This window comes from Pipistrellus hanaki, assembly GCF_964339955.1.
Source record: "Pipistrellus hanaki genome assembly, chromosome: 5".
NCBI lineage: Eukaryota > Metazoa > Chordata > Mammalia > Chiroptera > Vespertilionidae > Pipistrellus > Pipistrellus hanaki.
The window spans coordinates 24,819,748-24,834,668 of NC_140507.1; the positions used below are offsets into that span (position 1 = coordinate 24,819,748).

The 14,921-nt window shown below is 45.1% G+C and overlaps 1 long non-coding RNA gene across 2 annotated transcripts in view; it reads right to left on the reverse strand.

The window, feature by feature from the left end:
- Positions 1-3,015: 3,015 nt before the first annotated feature.
- LOC311623181 overlaps positions 3,016-14,921 on the reverse strand; it is a 45,860-nt gene continuing 33,954 nt past the window's right edge. Inside the window, exons 4-5 of one of the 2 annotated variants that reach the window (XR_014795111.1) lie at positions 6,643-6,727; positions 3,016-3,143 (exon numbers count right to left, since the gene is read on the reverse strand). This is a non-coding gene — a long non-coding RNA (uncharacterized lncRNA). Of the gene's footprint in view, positions 3,144-6,642; positions 6,728-9,318; positions 9,486-14,921 lie in introns of those variants that run through there. The other variant, XR_014795112.1, reaches the window with a different exon arrangement.

The window sequence follows — 14,921 nt, forward strand, 5'->3', positions numbered from 1 at the left end:
GAAAGAAAGAAAGAAAGAAAGAAAGAAAGAACAAGGTGAGTAGGGAAAGCTCTTCACTCTTGTGCCCTCAGGCAGATTTGTGAGGTAAGAAAGAGTTTCTCACATTTCCCAAGGGGGTGGTTTCTCTCCGTGTTTAGGGAGTATCACAGGAAACAGTTACCCCAGGGAAGTGGTAAAGCCGGAAGCTCTGCACCGCTGGGGGGTGTCAGGGGAGAAACCATGTGCCTAATTATGAGGCTGAGGAGAGGCCCCCTCCACGATCCCCACCGGAGAAGCCGAGGTTGGCTTCCCCTCGGCAGCAGCTGGAGGGCAGAAGGCTGGTTCCCGCGGGTCTTCAGGGAACTCACCGGGAGACCAAGAGCAGGCTTCAGGCAACGTTCAAGAGAGAACCTCCAGTTCTAAAGAAGATAAATGATACCTACGTTTTTAAGCAAAACTCCTGGCCAAATTATTCAAGGACTCCTCTCTAACATGATCCTCATCACACGTTTAGTATCTAAAGCCCACAATGGGAAGACAAGCCAGACCCCTCCCCTGGATCTGGGCGGTGGTACAAAGTGGGATGGCACCCTGGGAGCAAAGCCTTTCTAAAGGTGAGTGAGGTGAAGCAGGTCACAAAAACACTTATTTCAGTTTTACATGGTATAATAGGCCAAGTGGCTGCATGGGAGCCGATCTGGGCTCTTGAAACATCAAACATCCTCTTGCCCTGACTTTCCATTTCCCTTTAAGCCAGTATCACTTCACGGCTATCATGGTCAATATCCTGGTCGGCAAAACATCCAGAATACCAGCTTAAGCCCCCACTGATGCTCTTCACCATAAAAATTGTAAGGCACGCTTGTTCACGGCCCCAACAAAGGTGCTCTGATGTCACTGGCCCCAAGAATCCCACTTTAATAACTCAGTAGTATTGAGTACTTGCCTTATACCAGGGACTGTGCCAAGCCATTTACAAGTATTCTCTTTTTTACCATTTGCAATAAACACATGAAGTGGAGTCTATTTCCGTTTCTATTTTGTGGATGAGGGAACAAGTGGCTTGGAGGCTAATTGCCCTGCCTGTGTCTGTGTGGCATAGAAAATAGGGCTAAAGGGGCTTTAGAAATCATTTGATGATTCTTCACCATATCGCTAAGGAAACTGAGCTCAGAGAGGTTAAGTCACGTGCCTGGGGGTCACGCTGTCAGGGAGAGGCAGAGCCGATACCTTAAACACAAGGTTTCCTTTCACCCTTGAACTATACAATTTACCACTTTGGGTTGGCATACATCCATCCCCGCCTCCTGTTCTCTGACTCCGTGTCCACTCATTTATGATTTGAGGATGTGTGCCAGCCCCAAGTCCACTGCCATCATGCAGTCAAACTATGATTCAAAGGGGGGGAGCATCCGGCTCTCTCTGCCTCCGATTCATAATGACGTCAGACTTCGTGACTCAGAACACACAGAAGCGCGCTGGCCCTCACAACTTTCCCCACAGGAAACCCACCAGGTGCTCGGTTACCTTCTGGGTTTCTTGTGGGTGGCAGAGAAGACATCTAAAAATAGATCTGTCCCCAGCTCTCCCAGAAGAGACTTGCCGCCTAAAAATGTCAGTCCCTCCTCCTTTCCAAAACACAGACATCACTTTCTGGAGCTTAGCCCTTCCTTCCCAAACCAGCAGCTGCCTCAGGAGAGGCTTCCTCCCACCTGGAGACCAGGCTTCCTTCTTGGGAAGGGAGAGGAGTATCTCCTGACAGCAGACAAGACACCTTCCTCGTGACTTTGGCAAGACTGACTTCAAGGAAGAAGGTGGGTCTCTGACCTCATCTTTCACGTCCTCAAGAGCAACTAAACGGGACCATGTAGTATGTAAAAGCGCTTTGTAAACTGCAAATGCCAGGAACTATCACGTGGCCTCTGCCCTGTGTGTCTGCATCTTCAAAACAGCCGTGAGCAGAAGGGATGACGACTCCTCTTGTGACACCTCGGGTAACACAGATTTTCCGACCGCAGAGACCCAGGGAGTTTTCCTGGCCTGGGCTTTCTGCGAGTAACTCCTTGTGTGCTGAGATAGGGCCACTGCAAAAAAGAAATTCTGAGACTGTGCCCATGCCGGCTGAAATGGGGTGCAGACGCTGGAAGGAGCCAAAATGAATTTCAACCAGCCCACAGACTGAGAGGAGAGCCTTGGTCAGCCACGGGAGGACCTCCCAATTGGCACTGTTAACCTGGAGTTGTTCTCAAGACAAAGACAAGCCAGCTTCTTGCCAGGGGCATGTGATTCTTGAGCTCCACAGAACACTCTGTCATGTTAGGGGTGCTTTCAGTTCTTTCTTTTATTCGTGCACTCATTTATTTCAATAAATAGATATTTAATTATTACTCCTAAGGCAGCCTTCTTTGTTTAAAAAACTCCTCTGTTTCCTGGCCACATAAAAGCCCACACACCGTGACTATATAGCTTGAAGGTAAGGAAGCTTGATTCAAATACAAGAAGCAACGGTGTGCCTCTTTCCATGGCATTGACTCCCTGCCACCTTTCTTGACCTTCACCATAAACCAGAGGGCACTTTTGGGATATTTTCTATTCCTGGGAACCATGGTGTTTCTGGAAAGCACTGTTTTCAGAATGCCATTATACTCTTTTTTATAGTATTTTATAGAGTTGTTACAGTATTTATTGGGCACTCTAATGCCTAGCTCCATGACAGATTCTGGGGGAATATAAAAGTAATAAAATAACAACACAAACATGCACATCTTTAAGAAGAACAAGAACCGTAAGATGTGCCTGAGTTTTAGGTACTTATAATGGCACTGTCAAGTGAAGAGGAATAATGCCCAAAGGCAGGGGACATGCATATAACCTATCCTTGTCCAGGACAGACAGCAATAATCAATCATAGCTCTCCCTTGGAGAACAGAGGCTACTAAGAATCCTTCTCAACACAGTGCCCTGAGCACTCATTACCAGTTGTCTAGAGTTGACAGGTAAAACACAATCCACCCATCTCCTCTTTCCATCCATGTCTTTTTTTTACCAACTTCAACAGTTCAGAGAAGGAAGAAATGGCCATATGTGCTGAGTGGCTGGGAAAGATGCCCCAGAGGAGGGTAATTTTTGTGGTATCCTGAAGGAGCAATCAAATTTGGGTTGAGCTGGTAAATTAAAAGGAGGGAGGGAGAATAGTATCACTATAATGAAGCATTTTGCATTTTAAAAACAGGTAGTCAAATTTGTTTCTCTTTCTTATTTTAATGTCAACTTGGCTTTCATTTAGGCAGTTCTTCCTCACCCCCAAGATTAAGAAAAAATATTCATCTATATTTTCTACTAATAATTTTATAGTTTCTTTTGTGCATGAATATATTTGATCAAGTTGTAATTTATTTTGGGGTAAGGAATATGGTAGGAGTCCAGCTTTAAAATGGAAAAAAATAAAGGCTAGATAGATCTCATACCATTTGCTAAATACACACATGTTTTAAAAATCTCCTTTATCATGTAAAAATCTTTGGGTATACTTGTACTTGTTTCTGGCTCTCTGATGTTTTTTCACTCCTCTGCTCATTTGTATTATTGGAAGTCCAGCTTTCTAGAAAACTGAATTCACAAAAACCTCAACATACAAATTAGATAAACCTAGAGATAGAATTCCTTAGGCTGCAAATAGGAAACTTCCCTAATTTCCCCTGAAGTGAGTCGATTTTTTAAAAGCTTAAATTTATACATGTCTTTTTAAATAACAACTTTATTGGCATATAATTCTCATGCCACACAATTCAATGATTTGAAATGTATCAATAGTTTATCCATTCATCAGTTGATGGATATTTTGGTCATTTCAAATTTCTGGCTATTATGAATAGCACTGCTATGAACAATCATGTACATGTTTTATGTGGACTGTACACTTCTTTTAAAAGAATTATCTTTTGCATAAAGTCATATATACTTCGCAATATTTCCAGTCTTGTGATCCACCTTTTCAGGACGATTTCAAAGTTTATATGTCCGTAGCCTTGTTTCTTTAAAGCCAAATGTAATTTTATTTGTGGAGGCCTTAATCCTATTAGTCTATGCTACAATGAAGTAAAGTCAATTAAGAAATGAAGAAATTAATTAGATGAACAAAACAGGCCCAGAGGCATAGAAGCATAGAACAAACTGTGGAATTTCAGAAGGAAGGCAGCAGAGGGTAGGTGATCAATCAAAGGCCTTGTATGCATATATGCATAACCCCTGGACACAGACAATAGGGTGGTGAAGGCTTGGGTTGGGGAGCAGGGAGAGCTAGAAGGGGTCAATGGGGGGAAAAAAGAGGATATAAATATTTTCCAGCGTATAAGATGACCCCTAATTTTACAGTTAAAACATAGGTTTAGGCCTATATTCGCTGTATAAGACTACCCCCCACTTCCGAGGCAACACCAGTTCTTTTTTTAATAGACCGCCTCTCTGACTCTGGCCAATCCAAGCAGGCTTTTTACTAGAACACAGTGTACATGTTCTGTACCCGAAGCTACACTGTGTTCTAGTAAAAAGCCTGCTTGGATTGGCTGAGTCAGAGAGGCTGTCTATTAAAAAAAGAACTGGTGTTGCCTCGGAAGTGGGGGGTAGTCTTATACAGCGAATATAGGCCTAAACCTATGTTTTAACTGTAAAATTAGGGGGTCGTCTTATATGCCGGAAAATACGGTATGTAATACTTTCAACAACAAAGATTGGGGAAAGAAGAAATTTAGAAAAACTTCAATGTAGTGGCCCTGGCCAGCTTGGCTCAGTGGATAGAGCGTCAGCCTGTGGACTGAATGGTCCTAGGTTCGATTCCAAGCCAAGGGCACATGCCTGGGTTGCGGGCTCGATCCCCAGTGGGAGTGTGCAGGAGGCAGCTGATCAATGGTTCTCTCTCATCATTTTTTTTTTTTAAACAGTGTTTCCCTTTTTAAAAAAAAATTTTTTTTATTGTTTTTTTTTTTTACAGAGAAAAAGGGAGAGGGAGAGAGAGTTAGAAACATCGATGAGAGAGAAAGATCAATCAGCTGCCTCCTACACACCCCCTTCTAGGAATGTGCCTGAAACCCAGGCATATGTCCTTGGCCAGAATCAAACCTGGGACCTTTCAGTCCACAGGCCGACGCTCTATCCATTGAGCCAAACCAGTTAGGGCTCTCTCTCATCATTGATGTTTCTATCTCTCCCTCTCCTTCTCTCTTCCTCCTCTTCCTCTCTGAAATCAATAAGGATATATATATATATATATATATATATATATATATATATAATCTCAACTGCAATGTAGTGAAAGGTCACGAGTAGTGAGTGCTCTAAAGGAGGATCCTTGAGAATGATGGAGGTGGTGGTTAAGTACAATGAAGAACCAGAGTCTCTAATTACACTCTTTAAATTCTTTTCTTTGCAAATAAGATTCCAGTAATTTCATCTATTGTTTTGAGGCTAGAGTTTCCATTTTTAAACTAGCTTAATAGGTTTTGTCTCTTAATCCTGCCATTAATAGGATTGCCACAGACAAAGTTTAATGAAGGAAATCAAAGAAGCAAAACAGAATCTTTAAACAGATCTAACTCCCCCACTAGACTCAGTTCTTTTTTTTTTCTTTTTTAAACTTTTTAATTGAATGTATTGAGGTGACACTGGTTAATAACATTATATAGGTTTCAAGGGTACAATTCTATAATACTTCACCTGTATATTGTATTGTGTGTTCACCACCCAAAGCCAAGCCCCTTCTATCACCATTTATCCCCCTCTTTACTCTCTTCCACCTCCCCCACCAGACTCTGAGTTCCTCAGAACAAGGACTGGATCTGTCTATATGGTGGGCACACTATATGTGTAATGTATTTGTTAAATGAAACATAAAAGTCTAACCATTGCCCCACCCACTCCCTCCTATCCCATTGTTCATGCTCTCCCACGGACCGCATCCTCACTGGTTCTAATGACAAGATGGGCAGATTCTCAAATGGTGCTCTATCTAAGGCAGGTGTAGCTGGAAGACTGTCTTTAGGGCTTTGGGGACCGAAGGGTGTAGCATCAACAGCAGAAAACCAAATAATCCCATTCAGTCATATCCTTCATCTGCCAAATATGGGAGGAGGGGGAGTAATTTCTTCATACTCTTTGAGTTTGGGCCAATAAACAAAAATTAAAAAGTTTAAATACTAAATCAAATTGGCTTGACCAAACCCCAGAGGTGGTGGCCGTAGGGGTGAACAGGTGCAGCGATGTAAACCTCTCACCCTCCTCCCAGGGCTCCCGGACCCCGCAGTGTCCTCTCACTGCAGCTCTGGGGGAAGCAGAAAACGCCAGCCAGTCGATGCTGCTATTTTAAGCACTGAGTCTGTTCATGGCTGCTGGCGGCAGGCACTGGGCTTTGTGCTGGGAAACACCCTCCTGGACCATGGAGCTATGTATTTACTCCCCAGACCCAGGGAGGACAGACGGCAGGGAGGTCCAAAAAGCCCCCTCTGGGGAAAGGCCTCTGCCCCCTGTTAGCTCGGCCTTGGCAGACATCCCTGGCCAGAGGCGACAAGCTGCATCAGTAGGTGCCTGAAAATCCCACGGAAGACTCAGCCCCTGTGGAAAGCAGCGGCTGAGGGAGTGTGAGTGGCTGGCGCCTTCTGTACCATGTACTAGGTCATCAGTTCAGCTGCCATGCCAGAAACCGATGGTTGTCTCACTGACAGAAAGATGTGGAAGGCTGGTCAACCTTGAAGCTCTAAAAAAAAAAAGGTCAGAGCCAACCACTTTCTGTCTGAGACAATAGTGACTGAGGCACTTCCCCACCAAATAGTCATGTAAATTCTTATACACCCCATCGTCTCAATAAAAGGGATAGCAAGGCCAGAGGCTAGTGGCAGTCTTCCCACTAGAGGTGGGCTCCCGCCTGGCCCCCATTTCCCAAATTAATACTCTTCTAGTCTCTTTCATTTGTGCGCGGCCTTCTCCAGAACCCGAACCCTGAACCGGAACCCTGAACCACGCGGGATGTGAGAGGGGCTCCCACACTGCCATGTTCTCAGAGAGCACTATCCTGGCACCGCGCAAAGCCCTCGAGACCCTAAAGAGGAATTGCTATCCGCCTGTCAGCACAAAGCCCTAGTCCCGCCTCCCCCTTAGTCACCGGAGGCTCTGCAAGGGTGGGGGTGACGAGGCCATCTGTAAGGGGGGTGGTGGTCCTTTGGCTGAGCTGGCACTCAGTTTTTCTCCGGTCTCAGCGCCTACTCTCATGAAATGATTGTGATTTTCACCCTGTCCCAGAATAAACAGAGCTGTCTCCCAGTGTGCGCTGCTAATTTCATGCACCATCAGGTTTCCTGTTCTCTCGAGTTTCCATTAGAGCTTGCTTCCCCCTCTGGGGTGCGGGAACATCGTGGGGAGCACATTGTGATGTGCTGGCATGCTGGGGGGCAGGGGAGGCCACCATGGGGGGAAACGTGTCCCTCGGTGATACCCACCCCCACGAAGCCTGCTCCCCGGGGCAGCCAGGGCTCACTGCCACAGCGAAGCCTGGGAAAGGCCTCGGTGCTTCTCAGCAGAGTGCTAGGCAGCCACCCCCACCTGAACTTAATGGGCACGATTTGGCAGTCCTGCTCGACTTTGTACAATCATTGAAAGACAAAAAAAATAAATCTGTTCCCAAACTGGATTTGTTTTACACTGTTGCTCCGATTGTGTTCCCTGTACATATAGTACCGTTCTACGAATCTTCCCATCCAAAGTCTGTGAGGTGAAAGGGCCCTTTCTTCCTTTAAAGAGGAAGGAAATCTCTCTGAAAACATCTCTTAAAAATAAGTCTTGCCTTGGACAGTGAGGCTCCGTGGGTTGAGCATCATCCTGTGCATTGGAAGGTTGCTGGTTCAATTCCCGGGTAATCCTGGTCAAGGGCTCGTACTGGGAGGCAACTGATCATGTTTCTCTCCCTTCTCCCTCTCCTTTCCTCTATCTCTAAAGTCAATTTTTTAAAATGTATTTTAAAATGTCTTAACATTTTTTAAGCATGAAGAAATACAGAAGAAAACATTTAATGGCCCATGTTCTCATTGGCTAGCGTGATCACTGCTGTTGATATGAGCTATTAGATCACAATTATAACAGTAATTCTAATAGTCACTCCAATTGCTGAGAAGCAGCCATGCTTTCCCTATCACCAAAGTGCCTTTGGAGTCGGAGCCTCTAAGTATATTTATTTTAAGATACATGTAAAAGCTTAGAAATTTTAAACACTAAAATCTACAATAATAAGTGATGACTTGTGTTCCCACCCTCCCTAATGGTAACAATTATTCATTGGTAATAGTTTGTTATGGGTCCTTCCAAAAAAGCCAGGACCAGAACACCGTAACGACCAGAATGACCAGTCACTTTGACGCCCACTGCGGCCAGCACCAGTCCAATTGGGGGGTGGGGCCATTGACCAACCTCCCGTGGCCCCGCCCCTCAGCTAGCCCTACCCATGATCTGCCTCTTCCACCCCAACAGAGGGCGAGGCCAGCTGGCCAACCTCCTGCAGCCCCTCCCCCTGGCCGGTCCCGCCCCAGATGGGCTCCCATCACCCTGATTGGCCTCGGCACCTCCCCACAGCCATGGGGAGCTCTGCCCCTGATCGGCCCCCCACTCCAATCAGGGGCAGAGCCAGCCAGCCAACTACCCATGGCCCCTCCCCAAGGCTGCTGGCCCCCAATCGGTCCCCCACCCCATTCAGGGGCAGGGCTGACCATCCCACCACTCACAGCCCCTCTCCACAGCCAGCCCCACCCCTAACCAGCCCCCACCACCCTGATTGGTCCATGGTCCCTCCCACTAGCCAGCTTCATCCCCCATTGGCCCCCCCACACACACCAATTGCCAACCTCTCACAGCTGGCCCACCACCCACAGCCCTTACCCATGACCAACCCCACCCCCAGTCTACCCCCAACCCCAATCAGGGTGGGCCCCCCTGGCCAATCACCCATTGCCCCTCTGCCTAGCCAACCGGGCCCTGATCAGGTCCCAATCAGGCCAGGCCCGCTGGCCAACTTCCCACCATTTCTTTCTCCCATCAGGCCCAATCCCAATCCACCTACCCATGCACAAATTTGTGCACTGGGCCCCTAGTATTTACATATGTATGTTTATGTATCTATACACTTATATGTGTGCACATTCATGTACCTACATATATTCTTTTTAAACTTACAAAGAAACTGGGAGCGGGATTGTGTTCTACATTATGTTCTACACCTTGAATAATACATCTTGGCATTCTTTCTTGACCCACTTTATTCATTTTATCAGCACATGATTTATCCAACATACAGATGTGTCATAATTTATTTAACCAGTACCCTATTAATGGCAAAACATCTTTAAAGACTTCAGTGTGCATCTTGGCAGTTGATATGCTATTCATCCATAAGAGAAGAGGGCCCTCTATTTCATTCATTCATTCAAAATCCTGCAGTTGCAAAGTTTAGTCAGCTTGGTCCTCAACATCTGCAAAAAAGTACAAAGCAAAGCATCCCCAGAGCTGGGGGTGGGTGTGGAATGAAGAGTCATTTGCAACGCACCAGAATGAACATCACTTGCAGTGATCATAAATGATAAACACTGAGAGTCCGGGAAGACTCAGTCACGTGATGGGCCAGGTGGTATCGCCCTGGATGATGTCAGCTCAGCACTGCTTCAAACAAAGACCTCAGATGAACAATACCTCAGAAGGCTTACAGCATTGAAAATGCTTTATTTTAATCATAAACGGTATATTCACTACAGCTCTTGAGTTCACTAAACAGCTATGCTTTCTTATCATCAAGGTGCCTTAATAGTAAGACCATCTTTACATATACACACCCACACCCGCGTGTGCACGTGTGTGTGTGTGTGTGTGTGTGTGTGTGTGTGTAGTCACAGAGGGTTGCATTTGCAACCACAGAAAGAAATGCATATGCAGAGCAAATCCACATTTCATGTGGCCTGAAACATATACAATTTGAAGGACACTCTTCAAGAAAAATAATACAACTAAAACCGGTTTGGCTCAGTGGATAGAGCGCAGGCCTTCGGACTGAAAGGTCCCAGGTTCGATTCTGGTCAAGGGTATGTACCTTGGTTGCTGGCACATCCCCAGTAGGGGTTGTGCAAGAGGCAACTGATGGATGATTCTCTCTCATCGATGTTTCTAGCTCTCTATCCCTCTCTCTTCCTCTCTGTAAAAAACAATAAAATACTTTTTTAAAAAAAGAAAAATAATACAAAAGTACAAACACAAAATCAGTTCTGGAAGGGGACTTAGCAAGATGGAGGCACTGAAGCTTAAGCTTTATAAACTTCCTGGAAAATTTATTCCTGTTTAGACCTAGGGTGATAAAGAAAAGCATGTTTCAAGTATGAATTACTCAGATGAAGTGAAAAAAGTTGGCATTCATGATAAGGATTCAGGACATCTCACAGGACCCAAGGGTGCGGATCGAGCTGGGCCAAATACATATTGCAACCAGAGACACAAACACCAGCAGGACTCCCCATGTCTCATCTCTTCCCCTCCAAACCTACACATGTGCTTTGTTCCTATCTTTCCCTTTGCAGATCAGCTCCCCCTGCTTTCCTGACCCAGGAAGCAGAACACGCTGGCCCCCAGAGCACTCTAGTTCATATGTTCAGCTCCAACCACAGTGCCCAACCCAGCTTCCCCCAGAAGCACCCTGGGGGACAGACTAGAGCCAAGTGTCCAGACTCGGGGCCGGGGAGCAAACCCATGAGGACTCTGCCTCGCCCGTTCGTCTCTGAGTGCAGAGCAGCCCTGCCTGATAACACAATGCGAGACACACACATGAGCCATGTGCCCCTTAATTTCTAGCAGACACAGTAAAGAAGTACAAAGCGACAGATGAGATTAAATTTAATAACGTATTTCAGTTTTCCCAATAGATCCAAAACATGATCACTTTAACATGTACTCAGTACAGAATAGTTTACATTCTCTTTTACACACCAGGTCTTCGCCATCCAGTGTGTGTTTTCATGTGAAGCACATCTGCTTGTACTTGCCACCTTTCAAGTGCCCAAGAGCCACATGGGCCTAACAGCTGCTAGAGTGGACAGGCAGGTCCAGATTTCCGGGCTGAGATCTGATGGATCTTATCCTACTCAGGCCCGTCATAGCAGGCCCAAGCCTGCAGGGATCAAACACGATGTTCTCTCGCCTGATGCAGTTGCGTGTCTGCTCTTGGGCTCAGATAAATGAGCAGGATTGATCATCCCTGGCTTTCTGAGTGCACACAGCCCAAGCACACTGGCTGCCAAATTGCAATTACAGAATCCTTTCTTTGATGGGTTCAGAGTCAATGTCTTTGCACTTCCTTTATTCCAGAAATGAAAGTAGAGCCACTCACGCTCACGTACACAAAAGGCCCACAGAAACCTGCAGCTCCATCGGCAAAGCGTTCAGCCTTGGTAGGAAGGTCATTACACTGGCTTTACAGAGAGCCCATAAGCATCAGGAAAACAGATACATGTCAAGATCCTGGTTGCTCAGCTGCACTTCACCTCCGCCTCCCAAAGGTAATAAATGCATTTCTCTAAAGTGTGTCTGCTTTCTCTTCAGTTTGCTGCATCCAGGTAAATAAGTTCTGCACGGCATAGTTCTTTTTCATTATCTCTATATCCACACACACACACACACACACACACACACACACACACACAGTTTTAGCCAACACAGATGTATATAGGTCAGATGTGCTGCATCTCACTTTGAGAGCCTGGTTTCTATTCTACAGATTTTTCAGGTGGGTTTTGTTGGAAAGATCAGATAAGACTGACTGGTTTAGATGTCCCTGAACTTTCTGTCTGGAGGGCAATGTGTAATAGTTGCCCAATAATTTCATAGCAACTATACATCAAGCACTTACTATGGGACAGACAATGTGCTAAGTGCGTACAGGCATTATGTCATTTTATTTTTTTGCTTTTGTTGTGTCATTTTATTTTTGTCACATTGCCATAGGTGAGTACTATTATTAACACCCCCGTTTCATACAGGAGGAAACTGAGGTTGGAGAAAGGCTAAATGACTTGACTGAAGTCTTACGGCCGCTAAGCGACAAAGTCAAGATTTGAACCCAAGATGCCTGACTCTCCAAAGCTCTAGTTGTTGATGTCACATAATTTCCGAAATGGAAGGCCATTAGGCCTCACTTCCAGGACCAGCACTTCCACCAGGGGGCTTCTTGGAGATAAGAAGACAGTCAGCAGGAGGTCACAAGTGGATAGAGCTAGAAGGTGGCAAGTGGAGCTGCTTTTACTAGTATGGGGGGGGGAGGGGGGACGGCGAAGGGCTGATGAGGGGGCGTTGACCAATCCTGGCAAAGAAGGGCGGGACTCCATCTGTCACTTTGTGAATAGGCTCTGGCCTTACTCAGCGGCCTTGAACAAGCCACCTGGCTTCCAGTGATGTAAAGATAATAGCTCTGCCAGGCCTCCCTAAGGACCTATATGGATTAACTAGTTAATGGTTATATAGTAGTTTGAGTAGGCAAAGGGCCCAATAAAATTTCTACCAGGGCCTTTTTAGCAGAGAACCAAGCCCCTGTTAATGACAAATGTGAAAGGAAGATCAAGCCCTCTTCAGTTTTATTGCTTTAATTGAACCATTTGGCAGTACTAGGCCAGACAAGAAAATAATAGCATACCCACATTAATCAGCCAACTTGACTCAGATAGCACCAATAATGTTCTTAGAATCTGAATTTAATGTTGGTGACCTCAAGTACAGGGCAGGCACTGGATAAGTATTTGTTGAATGACTAAATGCAAGAATTCGACATTTACTCAAGTACCTACTATGCACCAGACAGTGGATGACAAATATCAAGGCTTTAAAAAGCTACCTCTCTGATGTCAGTATTTGGCCTGGAGATTGGCAAAATCACTTCGAATGTGGATTTCTCCATCGATGAGTGCACAACCAGCAGTAAAGCAAACTTTCAACCAATCCTGTTAGACAACAAATTATCAAACAATTTCTCCTACAAGGAGACACACAGAACCTTTGGCAGGGAGGCCCTGGAAGACTGAAATCTCCATTTGCCAAGCACAGCATAAATAATGAAATTTTCAAGAGCTATTCTGATAACAAATATAAATTTTAAAATGTGCAGAGTATTTTATCTCTTAAAGGACCACCTATAATCAGATTTCCACAAGGCAAGAGAAAGTAAAATTACAAGTCAGGGGTGAAAGTCACACCTCAATCACATAACGCCCCACAGCTCTTAACTGTTTGGGAAAATGTGAAATGTGCAAGTTTCCAGAGCAATAGTCCAGCTGGTTTCAAAAGTGGTTAGACCCTGCTAATCATTCAATGCCTTACCTCCTGCGAGAAACACAGGAAAGTCATTGCCAGGCTGCAGTATTTTCTCAAACCATATTTATCCATTCCTTCTTTTATTTACCCAACTAAAATAAACTCAGGGCCTACTCTATGCCAGTCTCTTTCTAGGCATCAGTGACACATGAACCAAAGACCACCTGTTGTCATAGAATTTACATTTTAGCAACTACTTTCAATTCAATAGAAAGAACCCAAGTGCACTTCAGTTTGTAGTTTAACAAAATGAAACACCCTTTTGGGCTAGTACTCAGATTGTCCTGTGTTGAACACCATGCTCTCAGCAAATATTTACTGCGTAACTACTGGGCTACTCTGGAATAATACAAGTGTGTGAAGACAGGGACCTTGCCTTCATGGAGCTCACGGTGTAGTTGGAAACAAAACATTTATAGAAAAAAAAAAATTCTGCAAGGCATTAAATGCCATGAACAAGGCAAATAGAATGCTGTGAAAGTTCAGCTCTGTAGAAGAGGTAATTACGTGGCACTTGAATTAGGATTTGAAGGACTGAGTATGATTTGCACATGTAAATGAGAGGGCAGGCATACTAGGATGATGGACAGTCTGTAACTGATCAAGAGTAACTGACCTCATTTTCTAATATACATGTTGGTAAAATAAAGTTATGAAAGTGGCTGAGGACTGTGTCTCCCCAATAATCATATGTAGAAGCTCTAATCCCTAGAGAAATGGTATTCGGAGGTGGAGTTCTGGGGAAATAATGAGGGTGGAGACTTCATGTTGTGATTGGTGCCCTTGTAAGAGTCATGAGGAAGATTCTCTCCACCACGTGAGGATGCAGCAAGAAGACACCATCTATAAACCGAGAGAAGGGCTCTCACCAGAACCCTGATCTTGGACTTACAGCCCCCAGAGCTGCTCAGGCCACCCAGTCTGTGGTATCTTGTTATGCAGCTCAGATGACCAAAGACAAAAGCAAAGACTACAACTTGCTTTAAAACTTCTTTATTTAAATGAAGTTTTAGAATAGTTATCGTTCTTATCTGAACTGAACACTCAAGGTCAAACTACAATGAAAAGCCAAAAGAGTGAAAATTCATTTTATCTCACATGCCCACTGTGGAACTGGCTGCTAGAGTTGTTATGCTGCAAATAGTTCTGACACTGCACTAAGGTTCAGCAGCAAAGGGCCAGGATTCAGAAGTGGTGGTTGATTTGTCCACCATTCCTGGGTTCAGGCCCCATATCTCCGAAGTGCAGAGTGAGGAATGCTGCATAACAGGGGTTGTGAAACTGGGCATGATCCCATGCCCAGAAAGGTTGTTGGTTTGATTCCCCATCGGGGCACATGCTCAGGTTTTCGGCTCAATCCCTGGTGCAGGGTGTGGAGGAGGCAGCTGATCCATGTTTCTCTCTCTTCTGCTCCCCTCCTTTCTCTCTAAAAACCAATTTAAAAATCTTAAAATTAAATAAAGAATGGAACTGTCCTTGTTTTGAAATAGGATCCTTCTCACTCACTATGAGGCCCTTGGAGCACAGCCTGAAAGATCACTGCGTTATGAGACAGTGGCTTTCTG